At 49.3% G+C, this 14,723-nt stretch overlaps 1 protein-coding gene across 1 annotated transcript in view; it reads left to right on the forward strand.

The window, feature by feature from the left end:
* The window catches only part of LOC309380333 (uncharacterized protein), a gene marked incomplete at its 5' end in the record, with an annotated part of 87,763 nt that overhangs the window by 2,863 nt on the left and 70,177 nt on the right, over positions 1 to 14,723 (forward strand). The window lies entirely within an intron of this gene.

The following is a 14,723-nucleotide window of genomic DNA, read 5'->3' on the forward strand; positions in this document are numbered from 1 at the left end:
AGAAAATCTGAGTGGCTCTTTTCCTTAATATTTGTTCCTTGCCTGCATGTTTCTATGGGGAGTAATCTTTCCCACTGGAATATTTCTCCATTAGCTTCTCGATCTTCTGCCCCTCCTGACTTCTCCTTATTTTCCTTGTTTTCTCAACTTCCATCAAAGTTTCTACACCAGCAGAAAGCCGGGGTTGGCGGGCGGGCGGGGGCTATTCCAAAACACCGCAGCGCACTAGAGCTCAGGGCGAGAAAGAGAGAGTTGTGTGCGTCCCTTCTCAGGTTGTAAAAATATTAGGCACCCGTTAGAGAGGAGAGTCCCACACCCGAAGACACGGTTTGCGATTTGGTGGTGAAATAATGAAGGGTGGTTTTCTCCCTCCCTCCCCCCACCCTCCGCATCAGTTTTTCCTGCCAAGCCGTCCCTATTGTAGATTGCATTGATAAAAAGGATGTTATTGACTATGCAACAGTGGGCTCTCTCTCGCCTGCCTCCTCGCCTCTCTTTTCTTTCTCAATAAACTCTCGGTCCTGTCTTCTGGTGGTCACTGAAAAGGTGAAACGAATAAGATTAAATCACACACACACACACACACACACACCCCAGCTCTGTATGTATATCATCTAAGGTTTTACTCTCCGGACTATGGAGAGACAGGGAGGGAGAGAGGGGGAAAAAAGAGGCAGAGCAAAAGAGAGAGAGAGAAGAGGGAGGGAGAAGGGGAGAGAGAAAGAAAGCCCGGGAGAAGGTGCACAGAGAAGCACCAGCTTCTTGACAAGGTTTCGTCGGAGTCCGGATCGCTTCCACCAGCAACTAGCAGAACCTCCGCTGGCCAAGGCAAGTAGCTTTTGCTTTCTGTAACGTGTGTTTCTGGTGGGTTTTTAGACGCTGGGAAGCCGCATCCGGCAGCAGGGAGTTGGGATCTCTCATCCCCACCCCATCCTCTTCTGACAGAGTTCCACTCGGGCAATATAACTTTTTTTAAAAAACAAAAACCACCCTCCACCTACGCCCCTTCTCCGCTTTCCTCCACCATCTCGTCTGCTTTGTCGGAGACCCTGAAAAGGCACCCAGTTCAGGCCTGGCTGGGATTTCCCCGCCAGATTTCATCTGAAGGAGAGGCGGCAGGGATGGGGGCGGGGGGGGGGCGGAGAAGAGGGAGAGACAGAGATGTAAGAAGTTAGGAAGCAGAAGCAGAGGTAGCAAAAAATAATATTTTTTGTTTGAACAATGTTGTGGAATCCCCCATCCCCAATCCTTAAGATCATGGGACCAGCTGCCTCCGGGAGCAACCTCAGATGGGAATGAGCAGGGATCGACTTGTCCAGATCCAGAGCTGAATCCCATAGTCCTCCTATTGCCTAGGTAGGCTTAAGGAAGAGGTGAACAGATCCATTCAGTGGGGCTGAGTGTTTATGCCAGGACTTTTCATCCCCTAAAGAGGGATTGCAGACGAGTGTCAGCGTGCTAATGCTGTTGTCTTTCACCTGCTCTGTTTGTTATTTGATCACCTAATGAAAAGATCGATGGCAGCCTGTTTATCTAGGGTGGTGGTGGGGAGTGTCAACAGATTAAAGGGACAACAGGGAGATCCACCGAACGAGAGAGAGGGGGAGACAGAAAGACCTTTATGACAAGGAAAGGCCCATTAAAAATAATTACAAAACCCACCCTTAATTCCGATTATGTTCTGTCTCCCCCACTCCAAGATTGCCTTTGCTGTCCCTAAGGATACCACATTTCTCTTAGAATAGGTATAAAACAGAACCCACTCAATCTCTGCTTTTATTCAGCGAAAATTGAGCGAAGCCTAGCCAATTTTATGAGTCCTTCAGGAAATCCCATCTTTTAGGGATCTGGCTGGGTCTTTGAATGGGAAATGGATAAGAATTCAGGCCGCGATAAATAAATGGACCCTTCATTGCAAGCGGGGATCCTTAACCTCTCCAAAAGAAGCTGGCTCAAATATAGAAATCCTTTGTCAATTTCTCCCTCCCTCTCAAACGCTCACTTTCCTCTCTCTCCGAGAGCAAAAGGAAATAAAGAAAAGTAATGTGGCCACAACGTAATTAACTGGGAAAAGCCGGCTTTCCTCGCCAGCTTCTTGCGGTGCCTAAAGCATGCCCCGAAAAATAGAAGCGAGCTCTAACTTCCTCAAGACTGCCAACCCCAATGTTGCCCTAACCATATTTACATGGAAATCGCATAGGTTTCCCGCGTCTCTTATCTGTGTTTAGAATCCCATCTTGGGCCACAATGGGCAAATTGGTTAAGCAGAGGGGAGCTGCTAAACCCGTTGAACCTCAAATATCAGGACAGCCGAATGGCATTTTCAAATGCAAACCAGCGAGGGTGTGGGTGAAGAATTTAAAATAAGGCGCATCCATGGTGTTCAATAGGCGTGCGAACTGGGATGGTGGTAGAATAAAGCATATCAGTTATGTTCAACGAGGTTGTAATATTCTGGAAGTAATGCACGGGCTCCGGTTAAGGGGTTTTGTTTTTTCCTGCGTGGGGCCAACCAGGATTCCTCTTTCGATGTTTCAGCCAAGGCTTTGTAATCTGATAAGGTCGTTTTATGGGAGAAGAGAGATGCAGACAGGCTGAGCTTAAGACCACGAGCCACAGCACACTTACATAGAAGTAACCTCTGTTCATTTGAAATGGTGGGACTTACAGGCACTTTGTGGGTTCAGAAAAGAAATGCTGTCCTCTCTGGGGTTGTTTTCGGAGACACCCATCTTCACTGGACCAGAGGAAAACGTTGTGTCTGTCATAACTTTTCCTGGAACGGGGGGGGGGGGGCATTTAAAAAACGAAACCTCCTCCCTCCGTAAAACACCCAAACCAAATATGGGCTGAAGAGAAGGTAATAGCAAAGCCTAGCTGGGGGATGGAAATGATCTGTACCCAGAAATATTTATCCGCTTGATGTAACCTTTGCTTTTTTAAATTCAAAGGCCCGATTCCTTTGCAAAAATCAAGTGTATGGCGTGTGTGGGGTTTTTCAATGCAGTACTGTATAATATATATTGACTGTGTGTTTGTGCCTGGCTGTGTATTCGAGAATCCTTATAGGGGAAAATAGCACAGGAGGGATCTTCACTCTCTCTCCCAAGTGGAGAGAAAAAAAATCTGTTACATTCTTTTAGCAACTTTGAGCAACTCACTCCCCGTTCTGGTAAGAGATCCAGCTGCATTTCGTTAGGACATGACATTTGGGAAGTGCTTTTTAAAGCACACATATGCCATCCCCGTTCTACATAGATCAACTTAAAACAGACCCAGAAAGCCATACGGAAGGCGTGCTTTGAATGCTGTTCTCTCACTTTCACACGCTACCAGCATGCTGGGCCGCTTGCCCCACAAATCAGCGAGCTCGCGCTTTCGACGAACTCTTGACAAGCTCTGCCTTCCAGCTTTTGGATGCCTGATCCATCAGAGAAGCCAGCCTGTCGAGGGGCATCCCTCCCCTCGAGGACTATTTCCAGTCCTCGTCAAATATTAATTGCAGTGTAAACATTGCTGACCCACCTCTTTCCCTCCCCCCAACTCCCCCCAAAAGCCCCCTCCTCAAGCAAAGTGCGTAGTGGCGGCGGCCTTGCTGGTTCCTCCCTCTGCCTTCCGTTGGCGAGGGCTTGCTGTCCAGCAGGGCAAGACTGTCAGCGAGCCAGGCCTTGGCAGGGAAGCCTGCCCAGCAACGCCGCTGCCACGACTAGCGGAAGTAGGCCGCATTCACCGTCTGCACTAGTGCCGGGTCACAGGCTTCCAGCGCAATGGAACTCCTGCCCGGGTGGAAAAACGAGGCGCGCCTGCCCCTTACTCGACCGTCGTTGTTATCTGCACAAATCTGCAGATTTCAGCCCCCCCTCCATCCCAATCTTATACACAATTGGCCATTCCCAGAATCCCAGCCAAAGTAGACCCAGTGGATTACAGCGCCCGTTTGTAAATAAATAGCCACTGGCCACCTAATATTTCGGGGGGGCCCTTCTCTCTAGACAAAGCCCGATGCACTCACACGGATGCTCAGATTCGTGTGCATGGGAGGGAGGGAGGATTTCACCAGTGCCCGGATGGATCTCTGAGAGTTCTCAACTGATCTGTACTCGCTTTCCTTTATGTCCTTACTCACTTCAGGGGACTAAGTGCGAGATGATTCCCATTTTAAAGCCTGTTTGGAAACAAACACGCACACCCGCGCCTGAGATATTCCAGCAAATCCTCCCTCCATAATAATAATAATAATGTATAATCATAATTTATTATTTATACCCTGCCCATCTGGAAGGGTTTTCCCAACCACTCTGGGCGGCTTCCAGCAAAATATTAAAATTACATAAATGTAAATGAAGCTGGCTTGTGTTGTACACATGTGATATAAGTTCTAGTTAACTTACTTCCAACATCTTAATCAGACCTACTTTTTAAAGCAGTCCTTTCTTGGAATCCCATGTCTGCACAACCCATTGGGGCTTGAAAGTAAATTCTACTGAATTCCATGAAACTTACTTCCAGTAAAATATGTGGATTCCATTCCTTCTAGGTTTTCTTACAAAAGAGAAAACGCTGCGTGTTTACTATAAAGGCAGCTGGGCCAAGGGAGGAGGAGAGCGTCTGGAGGAAACAGGGGCTCTAACCTGGGCAAAGGTTCCCGGTTAGGCACCCGCCAGTGGCCGAAGGCTAAAATGAAAGCTGTAAAATAGGCTGCCGAGAGTCTGACTTTATGCTTTTGCTGTGGAGCTGTAAGAGAAGCAAGGCAAAGGAGCAAAATACTTTCCCCAAAGGCCTCCCGCCCACCCCCGCGGGGCTCACTAGGAGCCATCAGGCCGTATTCTGGGCTCGACTTGGCCATTTGGCACCTCGCGAAATGTCGCGCTGAGTTACCAGGTGCTTTCAGAGAGGCGGTCTCCTCTCAACCAGATGGCGGCAGCTGGCCACTGAAATCGTGGATTTGCCGGCACATCAGCCAGGAAACCCAAACAAGTTGAAAACTGTGCAGAGGTCAGGGGCAGCGCGATCCCACACCAGCTGTTTCTTTGGAACTAAGTCCCACGGAGCTGAGTGGGGGACTTGTTCCCAAGAAAGAGGGGGGGCAGGATTGCAGGTTTACAGTACAGTCCTTACTCAGGAGTAAATCCCTCTAATGTTCCCTGGAGAATATTTCCAGGAAAGGGTCCTTTGGGCCTCTTAAACCAGGCGCCGTAGTCGAGTGGCCTCGAGGGGCGCAGGAATCTCCCCGCCAACAGAGAGACCCATATTGGCCAGCTTTTATAGTGTGCCTTGTTTCACGGCCCAGATGGATCCGGACGATCCTAGCTGGACACAGGAAAGTGGCGGTCAGCAAGCTCTGCAGCCTTCCTGCGTCAGAGCTGTCTTCTCCCATGCGCTCCCCACCCTGTTCCCTGCGCAAAATGGCGAATTCTCACAACCAGATATTGACTTTCCGCACAAATAAAGCTGCGGGGATCTTAATGCGGGGAGCGAAGCGACATAAGTGTGTGCGGATGCCATGAAGGGAGCGGGGTGGGGAGTGAGGATTTTCCATGAGTGTAGATGGCAGCGCTGGAGCTTTGGCTTCTCTGAGGATCTACCCTTCGCTTGGAGACTAGTCTTGTCATGCGCGCATCACGTAAGGCCCAGGCAAGCTGATGCCCAGATCTAGTAGGTGTGGGTGGGTGCGCGCGCGCGCGCGCGTAGATATTAATATCTGGCTATGCTAGGGATGAAAAGGGGGCACACTTGCGAGAGAAGTCCCCCCCCCCGTGTCTTGACAATACGATCTCCTGGCTTGTAGAATCATTTCCCATAATAGTCACCTGTCACGGCTCCCATTTCTTTTATCATAGGCATTAGCCCATCAGGAGATGAGTTCAGTTGGACTTCTCTTTTCCAGGCTAAAAATTAAAAGAACTCTCTGTCTCTGTGTAAGAAAATAAAAGATTTGCCCCACCGATTGTTCAGCTATCGCTTAGAGGCGCCGAGAGGGTGTCAAGGGTGGGGGGTGGGGGAGGGAATCCAGGCTTGGCTGCTGGTGTGAGCATCACCCTGAGCTCCTCCTAAACTTGATATAACTAATAAATCTGACTTTTCCCTTAAACTGTCAGGGTCGAGATGTGTTTATTACAGGCCTGTTCAGGCAGCTAAGGAGATGGGGTGGGAGGACTTTTAAGTTGGGCTTAAAAAAAAAGTCAATGAAACAGCTCAAGCAGACCATAAAGAATCGCGCCACACTGAAGCAGGCTATGGGGAGCATGGGGGGGGGTGCGCGCGCGAGAGAGAGAGAGTAGCGATTGTCGGGGGGCTCATAAAATGTATCCTGGAGGACATGGGGCTGGCCAAACTGTGGGGGTCGTGTGTGTGTGTGTGTGTGTGTGGTGGGGGAAGAGAAATCTGCTTTATTGTTAACCCCTTGCACGGAGGCTTCTGAAGCTGAAAGGGCAAAGGAGGGGACGCTCTTTTGTCCCAGCTGATCCTCGGCTATTCTGGGGACTCAGGTTGGTGTGAAAAGGACGAAGAGGTCACTTGAAATCGCCTTTTATCTACTCCTCTTTTCTCTCTGGATCAGCAGCTTTGAATAGGCGCCATCTAATCGCTCTTCATAGAAAGAAAGTGGGGCAAGGCTCGAAAATGCCTTCACTCTAGGAAGGAGGGGACTGGCTTGCATGATTGCGCCTAGGCCTCAAGCCAGGCGGCGGCGGCGAGCGGAGGAATGCCTCGATCCCCACCGCGTGCGCCTCGGTGGGAGACGCGGAAGGTGGCGAGAGGGCCGCGCTGCCTGTTCCCCTTGCCTGCATCTCGCCCTGGCAGCAAGCAGGGTTGGGATGGAAGGAGTCCCTCGGCCACATTGATGGACTCGTTCCATAAATAAAATAAAATGTCCCCTCCAACCACCACTCCCCATTGGCAAACAGATACAAAGGAAACCAGAGCAGGGAACAAACCTCGAAGAGGCTTCCCGCCTCTCCCGTTTTTGCAAAGTCCCTGGAAGCCGAAACAATTTTCTCAAGCCTAGGACGGAACTGTTGGTCTGGCGAGTAAAAAAAAAAAGAGAGAGCGTTCATCCGCACTCCAGATCCCGGACTTGTTTTGTAGGCTTCGCACGAGGCCCTGCTTCGTCCACTGCTGCTGAGGACACCCAGTGAATCCGAAATATACTGATAAGGGGGCGGGCGGAGAGAGAGCGATCTCTTCCTTCCCAATCGCTGCCATGCTAAGCTAAAGTTGGACCCACAAGACACGAAAGCCAAGTCCCTGTTTGTTCAAAACCGATTTTTTAAAATCCTCCCCCAACCCTTGTGTGGGAGATGAGTATGTGTCTTTTTTGGCAAAAAAGAAAAGAAAAAAGAACCTGGTTAGACAGAATTATTTGTTCCTTTGCATCAAAAGACAAGGCCTTCCTATTAATAGCCTAATGGCTTTGGCTGCAAGGAACCAAGAGCATTTCAGAGGCAGCTTCCAAATCCCTTTGCCAGAGAGTGGGCGGGAAATACCTCTCTACCACTGCTGCTGCCCCTCCGACTAGAAAGAGCCACCTTTGCTGTCTGAAGAGTCCAGGGATGCTTGGAAGCTGGAAATACTTCCGAATGGCGGCATGGTTGCTAGGGGCTGCCCGTTCCCACCCATGAATCTCTCCTACCTCCCAGGGAAGCCAACCGGGCTTCCCTGAAGGCCACCTCCTGGCCACCAAGCTCTTTGGAGCGCCTTCGCGTTGAAACGCCTCCGAACGGCTGCAGGTCAGAGCAAGAGCTCCCCATTTGACTTCGACCTTAGGGCTTCGGAGAGGCGGGGGCGGGAAGCCCCAACTCATCTCCCGGCCCAGTGCCACGAAGATTAAATTAAGCGGCGGAGAAACCTGGCGGATCTTCCGTGTGAAGCTCCGCTGGCGCGTCCAGGCGTCACTTTTAACGCCTTGCTTCCCCCCACTGTGCACAAGTCTTCATCAGGAAGACCCTCTTAATTCCCCCCTCCCCATCTTCAGCAGAAAGGAGCGGGGAGGTCGGCTCTTCGCCTGTTCTCTCACCTACCCCCGGCCTCATTTTCTTCACTCAAAAGTAAACATAAACGTTGCTAACTGATCCGGAATTCCTGGCTGAATGCATGCGTGTGTGTGTGAGAGAGAGCTGGGTTTCCAATCATCCCATTTGTCACAAAGAAAATGACCGGCGGTGTATTAAGCAGAATATCTGATTTATTTGATTTAGTGCTCTGGGGCCACAGCGAAGACCCTCTAAGCAATCCCCCAATGCAGAGTTAAAATTGAAAAGGAGAAGGGCGAAGAAGGAAAAAAATATCAAACAAAACTTAGAAGCAGCATTTAAGCCTCCTCCATTTGGCAACACTGATCACCATTCCCGAGTGGCTGGGGAAATATTGTTTTTACAAACCGCCGCAGCAGAAGGAACAAATGTTTGGGAACCACTGAACCTCTCGGTATCGATGGGAAGGGGCAGAAATGGCAGAGAGAGAGAGAGAGAGAATCAAGGCAGTCGAAGAGCATCTGCAAAGCTGATCTAAGCTCTGGAAAAGTTTGAGCCTGGTGCGATGACCGCTTGCAAATGCAAATGCAAATGAATAAATAAACCTCAAACCGGCTAGTTTGGGGTGCAGTAGTTTAGCAAGACTAATTGCAGACAATGGAGCTGAAATGACTTTTCCAATTAGCTGCTGGTTGGAGTTTAGTTGGAGGAACTGTCAGCTCCACCGATGGGTAATTGCTTTATTGCTCACAAAACTATCATCTATTTAGAACATATGTGCTAATTACTGTGGATGGGCGTTGGGGAAAAAAAAAGGGGAGACCATAAATCTATTAGCACTTGAAAAAAAGTCCATGGGGCTTGTAAGCAGCACGAACTCCTTTTCCACATTATGATTTGAGGGGAAGAATGGTGTGAGTGATAAGCGACTCTCTTCCCCAATGCAACATCTGAATTAAACCCATCCGGGAAGACAATGCAAACAAGCGGCCCGACCCACAAGCCGGAGTAGGGGATTTATACCGGGTTTGTGCCACTGGAGTGAGGACGGGTACAAATCAATCTTCAAAGCATACTGCTTTGGGTTAATTGAATTTTGGGAGGGAGGGTTGTCTGACATTGGTCAATTTCAGATGCCAGCGCTTAGTTTTAAGAGAGCCGCAGAAGGAGCCGTCCGGTCTTCTCAATCAACCACGGCCATAAATCACTTTCCTTCCTTTCCCCCGTCCCAGCCTGTTTCCCCACCCCAAAAGATTAGTTTAGAAATCTTTTAATTGGATTATTCTAGAAAATTAATCTCCTTTCGGCTGGCTAAATTTTGTGTACCAAATATTGAAAATTAAATCCGCCTCATTTAAGGGTGGGGGTAGGCGGGAAGAGTGAGGGCTCCTGTTGCCTTTGGATGGGCTAGTTGTTGGGGGTTTTTTTAGAAAGAGGACACGAGTAAGAGAAATGCCATAGGGGCAAAAAAGAGCAACATAAGGTGTATAGAGCTCCCAAAAAAGCAATATCAACCCACCCAACAGCAGAAAGTTGGTTTTCTAGTTTATATAAGAGGGCTATTATAAGGCGATAGCACAGAGCTGGTAAGTATCCGGGATAGAAGCAGAAGACTCACATGAGGGTTGTTGTTGTTACTATTTTAAAGAAAAGAAAAGCTTGCCAGCATCGGGGGGAGTTTTTAAAACTGGAACCTCATGGGTTACTCAGAAGAGGAAACAGAGGCCAAGTGGCAGGGAATAGACCCTCTGCCTGCGAAGACGCTGCTGACCGGCAACATTCTCTTCCGGGCATTTCCCCACACTTTCTCTTTCGTGTGTGTGTAAGTGAGCGAGCTAGGAGAGAGATAAAGAGAAAGAGATTTCCCCCGTCTCTTTCAAGACAAATTCTGGGTAGAGTTGCTGGAGAAGCGCAAGGAGGGTTTCTGCTTTCTTCCTCAAGCTCTCCGAGTTCCCCCATCACGTCTTCTGTTACTCCCCGCCAACCCACCTGGGACACCTGGAAGTCACACCCACACCGAAAATCAATGGGGTTTTATTCCTGTTTTGTGTGATGAGAAAGAGAGCGAGATAAGAAATCGGATGTCACAAAACCAATTTAGGAGCAGTGGATAGTTCTCAGAGTCACAAACGTGTGCACGTGCATTTATTTGCCTTTTAATTAGCGCTTGCTGCTAATTTACAATTCAGTTGTAGTTGCTTTTTTTTTTTTAGACAAACGATCTCCTCCCAATCTGCAATTTCACCTGAAATTCTTTCTCCTTTATTTCAAGCTGTTCCGCAAGTTCTTCCAGGACACTTCCCGCTCCAACCTTCTACTTCTGAACTTTCTAGCCTTCAGATTTTCCCCTAGTATATTTAATTCTCCCCTTATCGGGGTTGCGTGGAGTGGTGTTTTTTATTTTATTTTAAAGACCTGTTAAGGCAGAGATCAGGAGTCAGAGCTCCATTTTTGGCTGCCTGCTGGGATTTCCTGAGCGAGATCACGACATCTCTCTGAAATGGGATACCTCACTTTTAAGCTCAATGTAGCTGTTAATAGCAGCCCTCTGAGGTGTGGTTAATTGGTGGGGATAAAGGCGTAATGACTTCACAGGGAGACTGCAATGATCCTTTAATGTACCTTAAAGAAGCACACGCACACGGGTGACATGGCGTCGCTTTGCAGAGGAGCGTTTTAAAAGTGGAGTCTTCGCAGGAAACAAATTTGTCCCTGGAACAAACTGCGCAAACAAGGGGAGAGAGAGGGAGGGAGCGAGTTTGTGTTTGTGTGTTTAAAGGCAATGAATTTAAGATTGAGCAAATAAATTTATTGGGGAAGTGCGAACCAAGAAAGTAAATGGTAGGAGAATGATAGGGTGGGGATAAAGGCCCGAGAAGCTCTTTGGTCTTGGGAAATGACGGTCTTTCAAGCCGGCCTACCTCTCAGGGTTGTCGTACTATACTGAGCTCCACCGGAGGAAGGCGAGATACAAAGAAGCAACGTTAAGCAGGGGTCCGCTCATCCTTCTTTCCCAAACTCAAAGGTGGTGAGTGATTCTCTCTCTCCTACGCTCGGCCTCTCCCCCCAGCAGCCGACCTTTAGGCCATGCTAGCTGGGCGTGAAGTCAAGGTTGCGATTGCAGAGCCGGGTCAGATCTCACTCCTTTCAAGCGGTGGCGTGGAGTTTTCAGTGCCAGCCGACTGTCCTTCGGTTGGGGAAAAGGCAAAATGAATTGGGATGTTGTTCCACGGGAGGGAGTCTCCCTATGGCTTGGATACCGAGCAAGCATGCAATAGGATCCTCCGGTACTTCGTCCTATCCTGAACGTCTTACGGTCATATGCAAGAGTAAAGAGTGCAGCGTAGGTAAGGAGAAACTGATACAGATTTGGCAGAGCGGAAGACTGCGATGTGCTCGCAGTCCAAATCCAACCTTCGCCTATTAGTATACGATCAGTGACAATGAAAGCTCTATATACATACATGTGTGCCTGCATTTCTTGGCATCTGAGAAACGCAACAGTCACAGAAACGAACAGAACGCGTGTTTGCAAAACCGAAGTTCTCTCTTCGCTCTGGTTGCAATTCTCCTCAGGGCTCCACTTAGATCAATGGAACTTTCTCCCAACCAAGGGAGCAGAAGATTGCAGCTGTCTCTAGTGTGTTATGTCCAATACTTTTATAGGGCGTTTACTCGCTTGTGTTGTGTACTTATTTATCTCTCTGTCTACATACCACAGGAGCCAATATGAGTCCCCCATAAAAGATTTGAGGGGGCCGGGCCACCCCAAAGTTGATGGGCATTGCCATTCAAATGCTGTTTGTGCACCGCATCTTGTGATCGATTCTGTGATGCGGGGATTGCCTGACCTCCCCCCGCAATATTTTAACCCCTTTGACACCACTGCGACGTACATTCCTACCGGAGCCCCTATATACTGTGCACACGGGTCTTCTTTGACATGCACAGGAGGTAACTTTGCACAGATACACATATTGCTATATAGACACACCGCATGCAGTACCTCTGCCCTATTTTAGTCAACGCATTGCTCTCTCTCACACACATAGGTAAAAGTGTACATGTATGTGAAAAGTGTGCATGTGTGTTCACGCAGATCGTCCAAATGTCACCCCAGGGGTTACAGCGGTAGAATAAAGGAAGGTAAACACTCCGGCGCGAGGTCATTGCTCTTCGCCGTGTTTCTGTTACTTTCCCACATCTCGCAAGGAAAATGAAGTGAAACTTAACACCTTCCCTTTCCTGTGTGCTTTGTTAAACTCTTCCTTTTGCCTCAGTCCAGTTTCTTCTCTCCCCGCGCTCCCGCGGATGAAATGTTGACGTCCTGACTCTTTAGTAACCAGATCTTCAAGACTTACTAGGAAACCAGAGCTATTGGAATTTGGAATCGATGTTATTGCTTCCAAGTGAATTTGTCCAGCCCTATATCGTTAGACGCACCCAAACTCACCGAAAATCAATGGGAGCTTAACTCTGCATAGGATCGGGCTGAAAGTATTTTGGCTGGGGATGTTAAGAATCACCGTCTAATATATGTTAAAGGCGCCCAACGTGTCCTGGGATCAGGGCCTCCAGGAAAGGCACGCACAAACTCGACCTTTCCCTCCCTGTTGTCCGTTTGCTTTTGCTTCGGGAGCTGCGGGAGCGATCTATGCTTCCAATGGATCCGAACCTTCATCTCCCAGGTTCGAGTTCTTTCTGAAAGCAGACAGAGGCAGGTGTTTTAGCTCCAACTGTCGCACTTTCATCTGCATCTCTCAGATCCCCGAAGCAGAAAGACCCCGTATCACACGCCCCGGCACCCGGGGCAGGGATCTAGTTCAGCTTCCCACAACCTGGAGCTTCCCCAATCAGCTTGAGACTACAACTCCCATCCGCTCAGCCTATGGGGTTTAATAGGGAAACCAGTTTAGTGGTGCACAATCCAGGTTGAGCCAGTTTCGATCCTTACCTAGGGACGTGTCAGCTCTGCCCACATAAAGCCGCGCGTTTAAGGTCGAGTTCTGGCTCGCTTCTCACGTTATACGGGGGTGGGAGGAAGGGAGACGGAAACCCCCCCCCAAACCAAACCTCTTTAAATTATAGCAAGGTAGCATTTCTCTGCTTTTCGACATCAGAAATGCAGACCTTGGCTCTCTCCCTCCCTTGCCCCATCTCGTTGCTTTTGGCCTTATAGTTGCTTGGATTTGTTTCAGACTGACCAGACCTCTGTCCTGAGAGAGTCACGTTAACTGGACAGCTTCCGTGCCCGCTTACATGGAAGGAAGCCTCCTAACATAAAAGGGAGCTGACTTCGGAGTAAGATTAAAGGAAGGCCGTAAGGTTGGATTTTGGAGAAATTGTCCGCACTCTCTGTTCATTCTCGCCCCTTTCGCCAGCACTCTAAGCGTGCGATCCCACACTCCAAATGTTGGAATCCATTTCCTATTCATGAGCTCTGTCCATCCCTGGATTCTAGAGTGTTTGACTGCATGTGTCAGAAAGGTGGGGTCCCCGTCTCCCTTTCATGTACATTAAAATATCCCCTGTGTGGATTTTTTCTCTGCTCCAGAACCAAGGTTGCTATGATTTTAACAACAAAAAAGGAGGCGGCTATATTTGTATATGTCCCGCGTGCACAACTAGAATCGTATCGATTTAATTCATTTCAGTTTCTCATTAGTGTAGTGATCCTCCGTATCTGGAATCGTCTCGATTTTGGGTGCAGGAAAGCAATCCTGGCAATAAAGTTGTGCAGCCCTTGTAGACCAGCGAAGTCCTGGTTTAATTTCGACCCCGTAAAGACTCAGGCCTGGTCAAAACCCCTTCTCTGAAGCAGTGAAACCAGAAAGGTCGACTTCGAAGTCCTCCTTTGGATTCAAGTTCTCCGACATAACGGCTTCGTGGACCCGGCTGAGCGGGGACGTGAGTGGCAGCTTTCGTCCCGATCCTATGCACTGTCTACTCAGAAGCAAGGTTCACCGAGGGCAAGCGCGGGTAATGCTAGACTTAATGGTATTAAGGAGCTCCCCCCGCCCCATTAGATGGCAACGTGTATTATTTCAGGTCAAAATGTGGGATGTCTTTGGGGTTCCTCTTGCTCCTGCCTACGGGTGGGAATTCCTGCGGCGATCGCTGTAGCTTTGAGAACTTCTCTCTGGGCTCTTCCTCGGGAGTAAGCCCCATTCAGTTCCGTGGAGCTTGCTTCTGAGCCGGCCCGCTGTTAAGTCTCTGGCCTTTGGGGGAGGAGAAGGAGAACGGCGAGCAACTTGGAACAGAAGCGAATCTCCCGCACCTGCCTCCCTGCGCGTCGGAGCAGAGAAGCGCAGCTTCGCTTTAAACGCGATGCACCCGTAACCGGCGCGCCTGGGTGACGGATCTGCGCCTGTCCAGGTGTATATTGGGACATAGATCTGGAGAACACCGGCTGGTAAGGAGAGGCGAAGAGCGCTCTCTGTTATGATTAGGCTTCTGGGCTGTTTTGCAGCTCATAAGGCACAATTAGATTGGAACCTGTAAAACAGACTGCAGGAGCAGGGGAAGAAAGGGGAAAAAGATGGAGAGCCGGCGAACGGAGACCTTTATGAAACTAATAAAGCATATTCTCCACCTGGGGGAAAGGACAGCTCTTTAGGCACAGCGTGCTAGCAACTAGAGGGGGGGGGGGAGGCTGGGATCCATAAACCACGAAGCAAGAGAGCAGGCAGGGCAAGGCCGCCCTCTGGGAGCCTGTCTGAGGACGTTCCTTGGCCTTCTGCCCTACTAACCACA

This window comes from Podarcis melisellensis (assembly GCF_964234715.1).
Source record: "Podarcis melisellensis genome assembly, chromosome: 11".
In the NCBI taxonomy this organism is placed as follows: Eukaryota; Metazoa; Chordata; class Lepidosauria; order Squamata; family Lacertidae; genus Podarcis; species Podarcis melisellensis.